Genomic DNA, 5,743 nt, shown 5'->3' with positions numbered 1-5,743 from the left:
GCCGGCGACTGTTCTGCCTCGCCCGGGAGGAGCGCAATGATGGTGCCAACTTGGACCAGTGAAGCAACATCCTCTACAACTAGACTGAAGAACAAAATGACAGCAACTTGTCTGTTCCCCTTCCCCCACTTCCCCAGCACTGTTCCCATCCCCCGAATTCCCCAATAAAAAAATCTTAAAAAAAAAAATTGGTGAAAATAATCCAAATTTGATGAAAACTACAAACTCACAGATTCTAGAAGCTCAACAAAACTCAAGTCCAAGAAAGAAACAAACCAATACCCATTTCTGAAAAAAAAAATTTTCTACAGACTATGAATAAAAGGTAATGTACTCAGCCTGATAAAGGGCAGGTATGAGAAACTTATAATTAATATCATACCTAATGATGATAGGCTGACTTTCCTTTAACATCAGAATAAAGACAAGAATGTCTGTTCTTACCACTTTTATTCAACGTTGTATTAGATGTTCTAGACAGTGTACTAAGGCAAGAAAACAGAATAAAAGGCATTTATATTGCACAGAAAAAGTAAAACTGTGTCTATTCACAAATGATATGATTAGCTATACAAAAATCTAATAAGTGAGCTTAGAAAGGTTGCAGTATATAAGATAAATACACGAATTAATTATATGTCTATATAGTAGCAATGAACATCATAAATTGAAATTTTAAAAAGCAATACCATTTACAAAAGCATTAAAAATACAAAATGTTTAGGGATAAATCTGACAAAAGGTGTTAAGGTCTGTACACAGATACAATAAACATTGCTCAGTGATATTAAAGAAAACTTAAGAAAGGAGGAGATTTACCTTGTTTATTAATCAGAAGACTCATATTGTTAAAATGCCTGTTCTTCTTAAATTGATCTATAGATTCAATGCAACCTCAAGCAAAAAACCAGCAGAGTTTTTGTAGGAATTGATAATCTGATTCTAAAAATCATGCGGAAACACAAAGGATGTAGAATAGCAAAAAAACAAACAAACAAAAACTTAAAACAAGAATAAAGTTGGAGGGCTTATAGAACTTGATTTCAAGACTTACACAAATCAAGGCATTGTGGTATTGGTATAAAGATAGATAAGTAGAACAGTAGAACAGAATAGACTTACCACATAGGGAACAAGTAGTTTTTGACAAAGGCAATTCAATGGAGAAAGGATACTATTTTCCAGAAATATCCATATTTATGGATATCCATAGGCAAATAAATGAACTTCAATATACCTTTCACTACATTAAAAATTTAACTCAAAATGGATAATAAACTTAAAAGTAAAGTCTAAAACTATTAAACTTCTAGAAGAAAACACAGGAGAAAACCTTTATGAACTTGGGTTGGCAAAGATTTCTTAGACACAATTCTAAAAGTACTATCCCTAAAACAAAAAGTTGATATATAGAATTTCATTAGAATTAGGAATTTCTGCTCTTCAAAAGACAGTTTTAAAAGAATGGAAAGATAACCAAGCCAATGACTAGGAGAAAATATTTGCTAATCACATAGATGATAAAGGATTCATATCCAGAATATTTAAAGAACTCTCAATTCTCAATTTAAAAAAAATTGTTTTTAAAATATGGGCAAAAGATTTGAACACTGCAGAGGAGATCCAAGATGGCAGAGCAGATAAATACTGCGCTGGGGCTGGCTGAGTGGAGCATTGGTTAAGAGCTGGCTTGGGACTCCAGCTCTGAGCAGCAGGGCCCCAGTTCAGATCCCACATGGGGGCCAGTGACACTGCCCTCTACAGCTAAGATGGTGAATAACAGCTCGACCTGGAGTTGGGCTTCCATGAGTTGCCGGCGACGGCTAGGCTGCAGCCCCTGCTGCAGTGGGCGGCCATAGCTACCATGTGTGGCTGGCAGCCAGTGTGAGCAGCTGGCAGCCAATGTGAGCTGCCAAGAGCCGCCGTGAGCGGCCGTCCAGAGGCCAGCGACTGATCTGCCTCACCCGGGAAGAGCACAATGATAATACCAACATGGGCCAGTGAAGCAATGTCCTCCACAACTAGACTGAAAAACAAAAACAACAACTTGTCTGTTCCCCTTCCCTGATTCCCCAGCGCTGTTCTCCTCCCCCAATTCCCCAATAAAATCTAAAAAAAAAAAAAAAGAAAAAATACTGCGCCTACTTCCTTCCATGAACAAATTAAAATTACAAATAAATTATAGAACAATCAACCTGGAGAACCATCTGAAGTCTGGTTGAAGTTTTATAACAGAAGTTTTATAACTAAAGATATAAAAGTTTTATAACTTGAGTTTTATAACTTAAAACGGAAGTTTTATAACTAAGGATAAAGAAGCCGCATCAAGGCTGGTAAGAGGGGCAGAGACTTGGAACTTGCTGGCCCCACTCTCTGTGGCAGTTGAGAACCAGAAGGGATATTTCAGCCATGGAGGTTTGCCCCAGAGGAGCAAGGGACTCCAGCCCCACACCAGCCTCCGTAGCCCAGAGTACAGGTGCTGGAAAAAGGAGCCCCCACAACATCTGGCTGTGAAAACCAGTGGGGATTCCGACCATCCAGGTGGGATGGAAGGCAGCTGGAAACCCAGGCATCTACTTAAAGAGCCAGCACACAGACTCTCTCACTCCCAGGCACTCACCTTGGGCTCCAGCGAAGGGACGGTAACTCAGGGGCTGTCAGAGACAGACAGGGTGCAGACTGAGTTGTGCTGTTTCAGGTTGAGGTCTGGAGGACAGTTGCCATTTCCCTGTGAGGAGGTCTCCCTACAGTGCAGCTGGCAGGTGGACGCCATCTTTCCTGTGTTGAGCCCACCCCCACACAACCAAATCTGAATCTGAGCACCACAGCTCCTTTCTGCTGACTAACTGAGACCCTGCCCCACTCAACTCCCCCAATGCTGAAGGCACTTTCTCTAAGAGCAGCCAGCCCCGCCAGCATTGCACTCTTTCTTGGAAAGCTATCAGAGTCCTACAGACCCCAGGTGGGCAGTAATTGGCCTCGGTATACTTTCACTGAGTACCTTCAGGCTCAGCACTGGCACCAAACCATAATTTACATTAATCTGGTGACCACAACTCTTCCCACTCTAGTGACTCTTTGAGACTCTGATTCACCCAACCTGTGTACCGCACAAGGATTTGTCAGTGGCTGAACCTTAATGGATCTGGCAAGTGGCAGCAGGCCTCAGGATGTCCTGGCATTTCATGGAGCTACCCTAGGCTTAGAACTTGTGGCAGATGTCCCCAGTTCACAGCATAGCCTCTCCCACATGCCTCCAGGGTTAGTACAGGCAGCAAACAACCACAGATCAACTGTGGATCAATTTGTTGCTCTTACCAGGTAGTAGTCCCCGGCCAGTTACAGTCAGTGTCTGACCTGGGCCTGCACCAGAGCTCCTTGCAAGAGACCCCAGAACCAACATACTTGGAGGTAGGCTACAGACCACAGCAGAGCACCGCCCAATTAGCCTCACAAATGGCACATCCAAAATGCGGTCTCAAAAGGCATCAGAGCCTATTGGGGTGAATCCCACTCAGTGGGTAAGCCTTCCGCACAGCAGCCTATAAGCTGTGGACTTGGCCAAGCCCCACAGCCACTCAGTCTGAGGATCAATCCCACCCACTGACATGCCAATAACAACCAAAGCTTAACTATAACATATCTGAGACCCACCTGTGTGCCCACAACTTCTGCCTGAACAGCAGTCCACTGTAAGATGCTGATGCCCACACTGTGAATCTGTGCTGAAGTCACACCTCCTGATTTGGACCAACAGAGCAGTGCTGCTGCCCTCAGTGCTGCTGCCCTGGTGCTCTGATCTGCTCAAACCTCTCAAAGCTCTAAACCTAAGAGCCTCTTGCCTCTCAGCTGAAAACACTAAGTCTGCTGCTACAGATTCAAGCATTAACAAGCACACATGCTAACTCAGTTTTGAAACCTCCTGGGTGAAATCTTAACTCTTTCAAGAATATGTAAACCCAGACTGAAACGCTCATTAAAAACATTTCAAAGCTGTTAATCACAGTGGCTTTTAAAAGGCAGTGGAACTGCAGCAGCAGTTGAAGGGAACCCAAACTTTCTCAGAGTGTTATTTATTCCTCCAGTGCCTAAGCCCTCTTGAGAAAGGAGCTATATCCAGAAGGATTAGAAGATTTCTCCTGAAAATCTATTAACCCAGTATTGACAGGAATGGGATATACCCTTAGCCACCTTATTATTTTTTAAGTTTGTCATTAGGAAGGTTTTCAGGTTCCTGGCTTAGTGGTATGTCATTATCCTATAGGAAGGCGAACCTAATTTACAGCACAGCTGATTTCCATCTGGGTCCTAGGGTCCAAGACCACAGGGACCCTTTTATGCAACATTCTTCCTATAATCCTTTATTGAGTATCTGCTTTGGGAAAATGTTTTGTTGCATAAGCCCTGCCCATCCTGAATATCGTAACCTTATTTGGGGGTAACTGTCCCTCTCATGGCTCCATTCTCAAAACACTATTGGAGGGGAGAAAACAATGTTGATATATATGACATTCCCCCCAGGAACTGCTGATTTAAGCAGGGTGGACATCCAAACCAAAACCAGACCTTCTAATAGCCAGCTGGTGCCTAATTATGTTCTCTTTCATGAGAATTATAATTGACAGGGGCTGTATTTAGTTGGACCTATGGAAAACACATTGACCAGGGCTGCTAGCTGGTTAGGGTCATGTGTAAACAGAAAAAGAGGGTTGAGAGAGCAAAAGGGAGAGCAGGTTGTAAAAGCACAAAGAAGCCCGTACTGCCGGTAAGAAGCAGAGAGCTTTCTGCGCCTAGAGGTTGCCAAGGTACAACTCCCTAGAGTTCAAGTTGTTCTCATTGCCTACATCAGCTATACTATATCCACTGCTGTTTTGTGAGTTTAAGGGGGCTTCTGTTCCTATTGATCAAATAAGTTCTGATTAAAACTGAAAAACCTTATGACTTGATGCTTTTAGCCTACAGTGTCTTGGACTAAAAGATCCATGGATTGCTATCTTCTGTATGTAATAAGAGTCTCAGTTTAGGTCTAATCCCTGTGTAGTATAATATACCAAAATATGTCTGGTGGGGCCAACTTACCATGTAGTCGCATCTATATGTGTAAGGAGTCTGTTGCCTCCTGGGAAGCAATTCATCCTAAGAGAACTAAGGCATACAAGTTTGGTCCAAAAACAATACCTAGTACAGTGGAGATGCTAAGCATTTTAGTACAGTAGTGTAACAGTTGCAAAACCCATCCTGAATCTTCTAAAGAGGTGGTTGAAATGAAGGCCAGTTTCAAAAGCAGACAAGAAAACAACAACAATCAAAAACCTTCTCTGATTTTGGGTTACAAGAAAACATTACTATTCTGTATTCCAAGTACTTGTGTAGTTTCTATACTAGGGAGGGAGATGCACCTCAGCTCTTCAGCACAGAACCTGCTGCAGCTTAGGAAGGTCGAGGTGAACCGTAGCAGTTAGAGGTCTCTGGACAGACATCTGTGGCCACAGCATGGAGACTGGTGGCCCTGTGCCCACATGGGTAGGCATGTCCCGTGATGGCAGGCATTAGCAGCCCCATCACAGGCCATGGGGTAAATAAAGAATACAACATGGTAGCTATAAAAGCCAGGTCCATAAATATACATGAGCTATCCCCAGAAACACTTAGAAGTGGAGGAAGATGGAAAAGGGAGGTTCAAAATGTTTTGAAAATCCCATATTGGCTGGTGGGCACTACAGGTAGAGGATACTGGGGATTT

This window comes from Hipposideros armiger, unplaced genomic scaffold (assembly GCF_001890085.2).
Source record: "Hipposideros armiger isolate ML-2016 unplaced genomic scaffold, ASM189008v1 scaffold_358, whole genome shotgun sequence".
NCBI classification, from domain to species: Eukaryota; Metazoa; Chordata; class Mammalia; order Chiroptera; family Hipposideridae; genus Hipposideros; species Hipposideros armiger.
The sequence above is the reverse complement of the archived record's forward strand: the minus strand, read 5'-3'. Positions refer to the sequence as shown.